The sequence below is a fragment of the Miniopterus schreibersii genome (genome assembly GCF_964146895.1).
Source record: "Miniopterus schreibersii genome assembly, chromosome: 1".
Lineage (NCBI taxonomy): Eukaryota > Metazoa > Chordata > Mammalia > Chiroptera > Miniopteridae > Miniopterus > Miniopterus schreibersii.
In genome coordinates, this window is record NC_138101.1 from 168,592,916 (window position 1) to 168,605,773 (window position 12,858).

At 42.6% G+C, this 12,858-nt stretch overlaps 1 protein-coding gene across 5 annotated transcripts in view; it reads left to right on the forward strand.

The window, feature by feature from the left end:
* Positions 1 to 434: 434 nt before the first annotated feature.
* FBXO34 (F-box protein 34) overlaps positions 435 to 12,858 on the forward strand; it is a 73,166-nt gene continuing 60,742 nt past the window's right edge. For 2 of the 5 annotated variants that reach the window (XM_081124219.1, XM_081124215.1), the window contains exons 1-2: positions 435 to 588; positions 2,412 to 2,462. The gene's annotated coding sequence lies outside the window, so the exon portion shown is untranslated. Of the gene's footprint in view, positions 589 to 981; positions 1,065 to 2,411; positions 2,463 to 12,858 lie in introns of those variants that run through there. The other 3 variants (XM_081124216.1, XM_081124217.1, XM_081124218.1) reach the window with 3 other exon arrangements.

The window sequence follows — 12,858 nt, forward strand, 5'->3', positions numbered from 1 at the left end:
CCCAAACCCTTCATTTTACAAATGAGAAGTCAGAAGCCCAGTCTTTCAAGCTAGCAGCAGAACCAAAATTGGAACCCAAATCAACTAGGATATGTAACAGTAACCTAATGCCATTTATAGCTCCAGGTTCATCCATGAGTATTAATAAACTTGCCATGTTCCTTGACTGACCCCCGGCGCTGCTGCGGTTCCAGTTAGCCTGCGGGTCTGACTGCTTTCCCCACAGGTCGGGCCGGAGCTCTCACTCTTCGCCACCACTGGGGGGCCCGCCGATGCTGCGCCGCTTCTCCCTTTGCCAGCTCCCCGCTCTTCACGACCCCAGCGCCCGAAGTACCACATGATGCCCAGCTGGGGGCGCTGCGATCACCTGGTCCTGCGGCCCCTCCCTAGGCCAACCGTCGATTGGGCCGGCGCGTGACGTCACGCCGTTTTAGCCAAACAAATGGGATTCGGGGCGAGCGTTGGGCTTCGCCGCGCCGCGCTGGGCGCTCGGTCCGCCTCAGCGGTGGGGAGCGAGCCAGGCCTCCCGCCGCCGCCGCATCGGGGTGTGCAGCCCCGGGCCAGGCCCGGGCCGCGGCAGGAGCGCAGGTGGGTCGGGGCCGGGTAGCGTGGCGCTAGGGCAGCGCGGTCGGCGTTCGGCGACGGCCACCGTGGCCGTTCCCCGCCCCCCTCCCGTCGCTCGCCTGCGCTCCCGGGACCCGGGACGAGGGGCGGGTGGGGGCGGGGGCGCCGCCCGCGGGTCCGGGCGCGCGGCGCTGCGGGCGCGTCTGGGGCGGGGAGCCGGCGGCCCGCACATCTTCCCGGGCCGGCCTCCGCCCGCGCGCGGGCCAGGCGCTGAGCGCCCCCGCGGGCCACGGAGGGTCGGGCGGACCGGCGGGCGGGAGCGGGGTCCCCGGTCCCGGCTGCAGCCTAGGAGGTCACGGATAGGCCGTGAGGAGGCAGCGGACCTGCGCTCCCACCTCCGGGACCCGCGGCCGGTGAGGAAGTCGGGCCTGGGTGGGGGTCGCCTGGCACGGTCGCGCCCGCTTGGGCTCGGCCGCCCTGCCCTTCCTGTTGCAGCGCAGGTGAGCTGGCGCCCGTCCTTAACCTTTCTCGGGCCGGGCGGGACCGAGGCTCGGAAGCTCCTTTCAGCTCCGGGCCGGCGGAAGTCGACTGCGGGTCGGCCCCAGTCGGCGATGAAGTCATAGTGCTGTGGGTCCGCGTGTCTATGACGTCAGGGGTTTCCAGGAGATGGGCTGTGATGTCACTGCAGGCCCTGGCCGGGACCTTGGCGCTGTAGGGCCCGGGTGGTTCCAGAGGGGAGATAAAGGAAGTTTAGTCTCCTGTGGCCGGGAATCACAGCGAATGTGAATCGAAAGTTGTTCGATACCAGCATTTCCCAATTTTAATGTAACAGTTGTCAAGTTCTGTAACTTCATTTCAAACAGGCATTTGTAGTACAGTTCAATATAAGACACATTTGGTTTAGAAACAGCTACATCAGGAAGGCTTTTTTTGGGGTGTGGTGGTTGGGTGTTTAATGTAAATGCCACGAAGGAGTCCAAACTCATAGTTTGATGGTTTGTGATCGGAATTGGGGGGCGGGGGAGGATAGAACCATTTGCCCCACCCTTTTTTAGCCAGACAGTTTGGAGATCATCTATCTGCTAGTTCTCATTTTTGTTAGAGAATGGCCTGGAAGAGGGAAAGCAGATCTTAAATGAACTTCTTCTCTTGTAAGGGGGAGGGTGTTTGAATTAACCCAGTTTTCTTCTTAAATAATAATTACCTGAGGATTTAATTCATCCAGCTTGTCCCTGCCCCATTCTATCGTGGATAATTGAGGGTTTCCTATGGTTATATAGCAACAAGCCTTTTTCTTGCTGTGTTACTAAGGCTGGGCTGTATCAGTATAATAATAACCCAGGACTGCTTGTCTGGACATGTAACTAAACTTTGTCTGTGGTGCTTTCAAATATGAAACTACAGAATTAAAAATATATATATATCTTTATTGATTTCAGAGAGGAAGGGAGAGGGAGAGAGAGAGAGAAACATCAGTGATGAGAGAGTCACTGATGGGCTGCCTCCTGCACGCCCCTGGACTGGGGATGGAGCTCACAACCCTGGCATGCGCCCTGACCCGGGAATTGAACCTCAGATCTCCTGGATCGTAGGTCGATGCTCAGCTACTGAGCCACACCTGGCAGGGCAAAACTACAGAATTTTAAAAGTTTCTTGATTTTCTTCCAAAGCTTTCAAAAGAGATCAGATCGGAAGAGAAGCTAGTCATTTGCAATTACTGGCTAACTCCAGGCCCAGCTTATCAATATGTTCATTATCTCTTCCTCTCTGTAGAATCATTTAATAGTATCTGGTTTGAAAGGTAGATGGCTTAAAATTGAAAAGTAATTGCAATTTTGTGTTTTTAGCAGGAAGCTTGAATAGGAGTCCTCAGTCCTTCACTGACCTTGACTTGTAAGGTAGGTTTTTTTGTTGTGGTTAATACCTCCTCTTCCCCAGGCTCTTTGTAGGTTATTGATAATGTATTGTCTCTCTGGATTTTGCATCACCAAGCAGGTGAAAGTTATACTCTGCCTATTAAGGCAGGAAATGAGCAGAAATTTACTGTCATTAATTACTATTAGATATGACTGGAAGTTCACAAAACAAAGCTTTCCTGTAAATCTCATTTTAAAAAAAAATGTTTTTATTGATTTCAGAGAGAGGGAGGGAGAGAGAGAGGGAAACATAATAAGAGAGAATCATTGATTGGCTGCCTCCTGCATGTCCCCCGTTGGGGATCAGTCCTGTAACTGGGCATGTGCCCTGACTGGAAATTGAACCATGACCTCCTGGTTCACTGGTCAATGCTCAACCACTGAGCTACACTGCCTGGGCTGATCTCATTTTGATCCTCACCATACCTTGAAAATTCACCATCATTTTGTGTACTCCTGAGAGTTGTTAATTTTGTGTGTGTTTTTTTTTAAAGAAATTCGCAGTTGTATGGTGACATTGTTGAACAGAGGTTCTAAAGAGTATGTTTGTTTGGATTTTCAAGACTGATAGGTACTGCTGATATTGAGGGTGTTAATCATCCTACTCTTTATGATGAAAGGATCATGGCAAGATACTATGTAATGTAATTGAAGGAGATACCAAAAGGGCCCTTGCATGTGTCTTTTCCGGATGGCCTTTTCTGGGGCAGGCTAGATGGCTCTGTGTAAATTAAGTGTACTAGTGTAAATGTGAAGGGTTGAAAGTCAAACTAAATGTGAGTTGAAAGATAAATGATGATAATAAAATAGCTCCTCCTTGGCACTGCATTTCAAATAGAGGGGAAAAATGCACTGCCAAGGAGGAGAAACTTATTTTTCTTCATAGAAAATGAATTAATAGCTAGAGAATGTCTTTGTGTATTCTGATGTGACTGAGGAACGATTGACAGTTATAAAAAAAGCCAGGTTATGCATATAGTTACATAACTATTTAACAAGCCATAACTCTCCTGAAACATTTTTATAGTTTGTTTCTACTTTTGGCAGGATGTTTTTCACCCAGGCCTGGCTGTTTTGGGTCTAGGAAGCAGCTTTTACTTCTTATAAATGGAAATTTATTTGAGATCGGGCTTATTATTATTTTAAAATATTTTGTCATTACCCAGTTACAGCATTTTAAGGGACTAAATCAACCAGTCATTAGTGATAAAGCATTTTTCTGACAGATAAAAACAACTATCACAAAGAATGAAAGTGTTAAGTTTTAGAAATTCTTTAGGGTATGTTTTTTGGATTAGTTATATTAACATATGTAGGATTGAAATTCTTACGCAAACTTTCTACTTTATTTTCTAAAATTAAAGTTTATGCTGAGCCAGTTTAATATGGTCTTGATTTTCTGGTAAACACATATTAACAGCAATTAACTTGTTTTAATATTTGTTGGGGAGAGAACATACTGATCGTTAGAGACATCATTTGGTGTTATCTTCCAAAATTTGCAGCTGTTTAGAACCAGATACTTGAGGGAAGCTACTATGGTATAATGAATGCCTTCCTTGTTAGGTCATGTGTGACAAAGGCAAAATTCAGCAAGTGCATAATCTTCTGTCCTTTGGAAACAACAACAAAAAGGACCGATTAGCTCCACATGCATTTAGGTCATTTGGAAATTGAATTCTTGTCAATCCTTATCTTTGCATAATTTATCTCCTTTCCTTTAGTTCATGTTTATGGTATTTTGAAGCTGATGGACTTACTGTGTTATCTGGGAAAGTATTAATGATTAAAATGTAGGTGTTTCTTAGTGATAGTTGGGTTTATCAGCTATCTTCCAACTTCATCTTTTATTTAGCTTTGCAAAAGAGACTCCATATCTTTTCTTTGTTAAATCTTTACCTTCAGAATCTTAGCACATAACATTTACTATCCTCAGTGCAGTGTAGGTATAAATGTGAAACTAAGTTATAAAAGTATATTATATTATCAGGCATGGGGTTCATTCATCTAACATTTTTTGAGTACCTCTATGCCAGGTACAAGTCACTCAGATGAACTGTCCTTGCGGCAAGGCCATTTTGTTTTAACATTCCTTTGCCATAGAGAGCCATGAGTCTAAGGGCCAGACTTGGACCAAGAGGATAAACTTTTTATGTTATGCCAGATTGGCCAGAGGTCTTGTTTAAAGGTTGGTTTAAGGCAGTGTTAAAACTCAGGTAAAAAGAATGGGGAAACTATCAAAGGGTCTAGAATCCATGGATTTGGGTTATCCTAGAATAAGTGGCATTTAAGTGAGTGAGCTCTTTCATTGAGGCAAGAACAAGCACTTAAGGCCAGAATAGCCTGAATATGCATTCTCAGATTGGAGGCATAGAGAAGAACAGCCTAGATGTCCCACTCTCAGCGGCATGTATATACCTTCTTCTTTGTCAGTCCTTTTCTTTAATGACAAACTTCTGAAATATGTGAGCCTCTCATAGCCTTCATTTCCACTATTTGCCTTCTTTCCTTAACATTTTATAATGAAAACTTTCAGTAACAGAAAAGTTGTAAGAATTGTTTGTACGTTCAGTACCAAAATGCCCACAACCTAGATTCTGCAGTTAATATTTTATAGTGTTTGCTTATCTATCCATCCATCCTGTCTTTCCTCTCTTCTTCTATCTGTTCATTAGCTCACCTCATATTTTTGTTATTTCAAAGTAAGTATACTTTAGTCCTAAACACTTCAGTATGCCTATCATGAACTATTTGTTTATTAGTTTTTTAGGTAAAATTTATGTACTGTACAGTAAAAATACAGATCTTAATATGAACCACTCTCTTAGTTGGGATAAGTTTATACATCTGTATAACCCATAATCTTGTCATGATATAGAACCATTACCATTGCTATAGAAAGTTCCTCATATATGACCAAGTTAGTTTAATTAACTTTTTAATCTCTTGCAATCTTATTTTCACCAGTATCTTCTGAAACTACCTGTTCAAAGGACATGCTTTGTTAGCACATTTGGGTGACGTTTTGCTAGGTGATCAGAATGTAAAGAAATGAAGAACACAGGCCCTGCTTGTTCGTGTTCTGTCTTTCTCTCTCTCTCTCTCTCCTTCTCAACCCTCACCCCAGGATAATTTTCCCATTGATTATTACAGAGAGTGGAAGGGAGGGAGGGAAAGGAACGGAAGGAAAGGGAAGGGAGAAGGAAAGGAAGGGGGAGGGGAAGGAAGAAAGAGACAGATTTATGCATTTATTGGTTGATTGATTCTTGTATGAACCCTGACTGGGGATCAAACTGCAACCTTGGTATATCAGGGTGATGCTTTAACCAACTGAGCTGCCTGGTCAGGGCCCCAGTGACATTTTTGAGGCAGGGAGTAATGTGAAAAACTGATCTTTCAGTTAAATACTTACCCTCTCTGTCATCTTTGGGATTAGTTTTATAGAAGACCTCTTTATCTTTTGAGTTCTCTATTCTCAGTTCTTTGCCTGTCTCTGATTTCTTCTGATATCTCAGCTTTGCTTGTAATTCTCTTCCAGGTCCAGACTATCTAAAGCTCTGTTTTTGACTCTTTGTGGTACTCCTTATAATCTTACCTTACCTCTTAGGGCTTCTCCATTATAATTCTTTCCAGGTCATGCCTATATCTCTATCCATAAGCTGTTAACTCTTGTTAAATTTCTAATTGCTAATAAGATGTTGCTTTTTGTATATCCCTGTTTACTTTTACTTACTGTTCAGGAATCTGTAGCAAGAGCATTTGCTCAGTGTAGTTGTAGCAAATGGGATTTATTGGGAAAGGAAGATATGTAAACCTTGAATGGACTGAATGGACAGTTTAGACTGAGCTTCTTGGAACAAACCCCAAGAAGACATTGCAGAACTTGCCTACTGCCACCATGGACCATGTTGTTGAATCAGAACACTTCTGCCACCATACTTGGCAGAAGTTTAACTTCCGTAGAACCATCATTATGTATTTTTTCTCCCTTCATATCCTTTATTTTTTATAAAATAAATTTATTACGTATGATTGGCAGATAGATGTTGCTAATGCTATGCCTGTCTTATGCAGGTATGCCTGCTTGGCCACATTTATGTCATATGTAAAACCTCAGCTTCAAGGGCATCTGGAAAATGTAGTTCTTGTTCATTCTCTATAAAACAGGAAGTCCATGTGAGAATACATTGGAATGAATCTTCAGTACCCTCAGTCTGTGAAAAACTAAATTAATTTTCCCTAGGTCCCCTCAATTTGACAAACTTAAACCTTTTCTAATTTTGCTGTGTCTGTGCATCAAGACATGGGTATTGTTCTAGTTTCTTGAGATAGAAACTATTGAAATCAACTGTACCATTTAAATTTTTTATATTGTGATTATAACAGAAAACCCAACTCAAACTTACTGGCTCACAATACTGAAAAGTCAAAGGTGAAGCTTGATCCACTTGTACTTAAGTGGTCAGAGCCTCACTTTCCCCTCACTTTTTATTTAATGAATTCTGCTTTCATGGTGTTGGTCCTTTTGTGGGGTTACAGCATGTTTGTCCACATCTCGAGCCTCATATCCTCATGCCATCAAGTCCAGAGGAGGGGAAGAAGAGTGCTTCTACAGAAGCTGTAGGGCAGGTCTCTTGACTGTTTTGCTCCAGATACCCCTTTGGCAGTCTGAAGCCTATAGGACTCCCTTTCTGAGTAATATATTTTAAATAAAATACCTAGGACTACAAAGAAAAACAGTTATAATAAAATATAGTTGGATTCTAGTCAGATGGCAGTGTAGGTAAATGTGGTACTCTTATTCTCCCACAACCACATCAAAATTACAACTAAACTCCAGAACAACCATCATTCAGAACCACCTGAAATCTAGCTGAACAGAAGTCCTACAACTAGGAATATAAAGAAGAAGCCACGTCGGACATTTCTTGTAGCAATATTTTTTCTGATGTATCTCCTCGGCAAGGGAAACAAAAGAAAAAAATAAACAAATGAGACTACATCAAACTAAAAAGGTTTTGCACAGCAAAGGAAACCGTCAGCAAAATGAAAAGACAACCCACTGAATGGGAGAACATATTCACCAGTACCTCTGATAAGGGGTTAATATCCAAAATTTATAAAGAACTTGTAAAACTTAATAGCAGAAACAAATAATCCAATTAAAAATGGGCAAAGGCCTTAGCCGGTTTGGCTCAGTAGTTAGGGTGTCAGCCTGGGCACTGAAGGGTGTCCCGGGTTCGATTCCGGCCAAGGGCACGTACCTTGGTTGCAGCCTTGGGCCCCAGTTGGGGCATATGTGGGAGGCAACAATCAGTGTGTGTCTCTCACATTGATGTTTCTCTCTCCCTCTCTATTCCTCCCATTCTCTCTGAAAAGCAGTGGAAAAAATACCCTTGGGTGAGGATTAAAAATAAATAAAATAAAATAAAATAAAAAATGGGCAAAGGACCTGAATAGACTAGGCACTTCTCCACAGAAGATATACAGGTGGCCAATAGACATGAAAAGATCACTCCACCTCACTAATCATCAGAGAAATGCAGATTAACCACAGTGAAATGTCTCCTCACATCTGTTAGAATGCCTGTCATCAAATCAATAAACAACAAGTATTGGCGAGGACGTGGAGAAAGGGGAACCCTAGTACACTGTTAGTGGGAATGTAGATTGGTTCAGCCACTGTGGGAAGCAGTAGGGAGTTACCTCAAAAAATTAAAAATGGAACTGCCTTATGACCCAGCAATTCCACTTCTGGGAATTCATCTGAAGAAACCTGGAGCACTAATTCGAAAGAATATATGCACTCCTATGTTCATTGCAGCGTTATTTAGAATAGCCAACGTTTGGAAGCAGCCCAAGTGTCCATCAGTAGATGAGTGGATAAAAACAGTCATGGTACATATATACAATGGAATACTACTCTGCTGTAAAAAGGAAGAAAATTGTACCCTTTGTGACAGCATGGGTGGACATAGAGAACATTATGCTAAGTGAAATAAGCCAGCTAGAGCAAGACAAGTACCATATAATTTACTCATGGAATTTAATGAACAAACTGAACTAATAAGCAAAATAGAGACAGACTCATAGATAGCAACCAGACAGCTCAGGGGAGAGGGGCAGTTTTTTGTGGGAAGGGAGTGGAGGGATTGAACAAAAAAGACAAAAAAAAGACAAACTCATGGACATGGAATACAACGTGGTGATTGTGGGGGCTGGGTGGGTAGAGGTTGAAGAGGGTATAGTATAGGAGGGATAAATGGTGATGGGAAAAAAATGAAGGGTATATAGAAAGGAAAAAAAGGCACATTGAGACTGGTAGGAGGGGTGGAGACATGGAACAGGCTGGTTCCACACCCATGTGTGGCAGATAAAAATCCAGAGGGATATCTTGGCTGTGGAGTTTCCTGGAAGGAGCAAGGGGTCCCAGCCCTACACCAGGCCCCCTAAGCCCAGGGTTCCAGTGCCAGGAAGAGAAGTCCCCATAACTTCTGGCTGTAAAACCCAGCAGGGATTGTGGCTGAGTGAGATGGCAAGCTGCTGGAGTCCCAGGCAGTTCCCCTTAAAGGACCAAGCACAAACTTAGGCTCTTTTTCTTATGAGTTCCAGGGCTGGGGCAGCAGGTAGAAAGGCACAAGGAATATATGGGAAAGAAGTGAACTGTCTGGTATCAGAGCGAGAGCTGGAGGAACAGCTTTCTCCCAGTCAGAAGTGCTGGCAGAGGCCATTCTTTCTTTTTTGAGCCCTTTCCCCACAGAGCCAGCAGGTGGGTATCATATCTGAGTCTCTGTTAACCTATCACCATTTACCCCCCACTGGTGATTCCCTGAAACCCTGCCCCACCCAACTTGTGGCCCATTCAAGCCATTTCCAGTGGCTTTTCCACACGAATGGCCTATTTTGGCTCATGCTTCAGACTTTCCTAAATTCTTTCAAACAAGCAGCATTTAGCGTCAGTGTGCCCTTTACCTCTCACTAGGTGGCCCTAGGACCAGCTCTAGCAGCAGCTGCCCTTGGTTGACATCTTGGCTTTGCCTAGGTACCACCAAGCCCAGCGCAAGTGGCAGCCGTTTTCAGATTGCTTTGTAGCTCATGCTAGGTGGCCCTGGGCAGAGTACAGGTTACTGCTGACCTTGGCCTGTATCTACCAGGAGTCCCCAGATCCAGTGTAGCCAGTGGAAAGCACCAGAGCCCCACTGAAGAAAGTCCTGCTTTATGGGGTGTCCTTCGCGTAGCTGATCTGTTGCAGCCAGTCCTTTCATCGTCCTGGGGGTAAATTTCTCCCACTGATGTGCCAACAGCAATCAAGGCTCAACTACAATAGGAGGGTGTAAACACTTAATGGGGGGGGTGGGGTGCACCTGGAGTGCCCAGCTCAGGTGAACAGGGAGGCTGTGCCACTGGACCCTGCAGGACACCTACTACATTAGGCCACTCTACCAAGCTTGGGAGACATAGCAGCTATACCTAATACATAGATGCAAGCACAGGGAGGCTGCCAAAATGAGGAGACAAAGAAATGTGTCCCAAATGAACAAACAGAACAAAACTCCAGAAAAAACTAAACAGAATGGAGAGACAATCTACTAGGTGCAGAATTCAAAGGTTATAAGGTTATAAGGTTGCTGAATGAGCTTAGGGGAAGAGTAGATGAACTTAGAACTTTGACAGCATAGAGAAATACATGGAAACCATAAAAAAGAACTAGTCAGAAATGAAGGCTACACTAACTGAAATGAATATTTTATAGGGAATCAACAGAGTAGATGAAGCCAAGAATCAAAACAGTGATTTGGTATATAAGGAAGCAAAAAACGCCCAGTCAGGATAGCAGAAAGGAAAAAGAAGCCAAAAAAATGAGGATAGTGTAAGGAACCTCTAGGACAACTTCAGGTGTATCAACATTCACACCAGGGGGTACCAGAAGAAGAAGAAGAGAGCAACAAAATGAAAACCTATTTGAAAAAATAATGATGGAAAACTTCCCTAATGTGGTGAAGGAAATAGAAATACAAGTCCAGGAAGCACAGAGAATTCCAAACAAGATGAACCCAAAGAGGCCCACACCAAGACACATAATTAAAATGCAAAAGATTAATGACAGAGAGTCTTAAAAGCAGCAAGAGAAAAGCAGTTAGTTACCTACAAGGGAGCTCTCATAAGACTGTCAGCTGATTTCACAACAGAAACAGACTCATAGATACAGAGAACATTTTGATGGTTGCCAGATGTGAGGGAGGTTGAAGGATGGGTGAAAAGGGTGATAGGATGGATTAAGAAGCACAGATTGGTAGTTATAGAATAGTCATGGGATGTAAAGTACAGCATAGGGAATATAGTCAGTAATATTCTAATAACTGTATGGTGTCAGATGGGTATGAGATTTATTGAGATGATCGTTTAGTAAGTTAAGTAATTACTGAAGTGTACGCCTGAAACTAATGCAGTATTGTATGTCAACTATAATTGAAAAATAAAAAGTGATTAAAAAAATCCCTATCCAGTCCAGCCGGGCATGGCTCAGCAATTGAGCATTGGCCTGGGATCCAGGAGATCGTGGTTCAATTCCCGGTCAGGGCACATGCCCGGGTTGTGGGCTCGATCCCCAGTCGGGGGTGTGCAGGAGGCAGCCAATCAATGACTCTCTCATCACTGATGTTTCTTTCTATCCCTCTCCTTTCCTCTCTTAATATATCAATAAAGATATATTTAAAAAGAAAAAAAAAAAATCCCTATCCAGGATCTGACATAACACAAAGGATCAGATTGTCAAATCAATCACATGATTTAGAGATTTTGCCCAGTGTCAAGCTTCACTAATTTCAAGAATAGGCAATCAGGAAGCCTGGCTGAGACATGGAGGGTGGCTCCTGCTGTGTAAGGTGACTTCCAATGATCTCATGGTTGACCTCTTCTGAGCCACAGAGTTGCATATCTATTACAGGAAGAAAGTACCTGAGAGCCATCCTCAACTATGTGGTTTTTCTTCTTTGACTTATTAGTATGCAAAATATTTGAGTAAATTCCTAGCGATTGAACTATCTTTGCTTTGTCATGGTATTTACCATTTCTTGGTGTTTTGAATTTTAAAGAAAATTCCTGGGTTTATAGTAAAAATAAAGGAAAACTAGCATATAGTTAACCAAAATATTTTTAAGTTCTAAGATTAATAGGTGATTCTTTATTAAATAAAATTTATTTAATAATTAATAATCTAATAAATTCCAAGTAGTGATGAACATGGTTTGGAGGTGTTTGTAACCAATAATCATGTGATAGAGTATCTGTGACTTCTACTGGTGACAAGGTGATAGATACTGCTAATATTGTGGTCTGTTGACTAAATTCACAGTGGAAGGAAATGCTAAATTTCAGTTGGAGGTTAATGAAAATAAAAATACAATTTTTCCCTTTCATCTGAGTTTATACACACCCTGAATTCTATACCTGAACCCCTTGGGAAGAGTCTGTGAACCTCAGCTTAAGAACCACTGGTAGAAGATCATTTCTCTTCCCAGAAGCCTTAGCACATGTCTTGTATCTCATTGACTTTGGGTTACATCTCTGACATTTCTCAACCAGTCACTGAGAATATAGATATCTAATTGGTTTAGCCAGCATGGGCCTACCCCTGGAGCTGAGGATGGGGTCATTGCTACCTAAACAGCATTATGGGAGAGAAGTGGATTCCCAAGGGAAATACAGGGGTTACTGGATGCTGAGTAGCAAATAGTAGATGTCCATTATGCAATATCTAGTCCCCTCTCCATTGCTCTCATAGTTAACCAGTTATTAAATTTTTAGTGAACCTTTTACTTGGTTTTATCTTTTCCTGATCAGTCAGTCACTCTGCTAACATCCTAGGCTTCCAATATGGAGTGTATGAGATAGTCCATTGGGTTGCAAAAAGAAAAAATATTAGAACTTCTATTTATTTTTCTCATCCTTTTAAGTATTTATTTTTACGTATGTTTATCCTGTATGTAAAATGAAGTAGTACAGTGATATATATACATATGTGTATATACATATATACATATTTATGGGCACGTGTTAAAATTGTTTTAAATCATGAGAATGGGAGGGTCAAGAAAGTTGAGGTAACCAGAGAACAGTGCTGTTCAATAGAAATATGTGAGCTACATGTAATTAAAATTTTTATTGTTAGCCATATTTTATTTATTTTTTTGTTAATCCTCACTTGAGGATATTTTTCCATTGATTTTTAGAGAGAGTAGAAGGGAGGGAGGAAGGGGGGGGAGAGAGAGAATCATCAATGTGAGAGAGACACATCGATTGGTTGCCTCCTACACATGCCCCAGGGTAGGGGATCAAACCTGCAACATAGGTACATGCCCTTGATAGGGAATCAAAA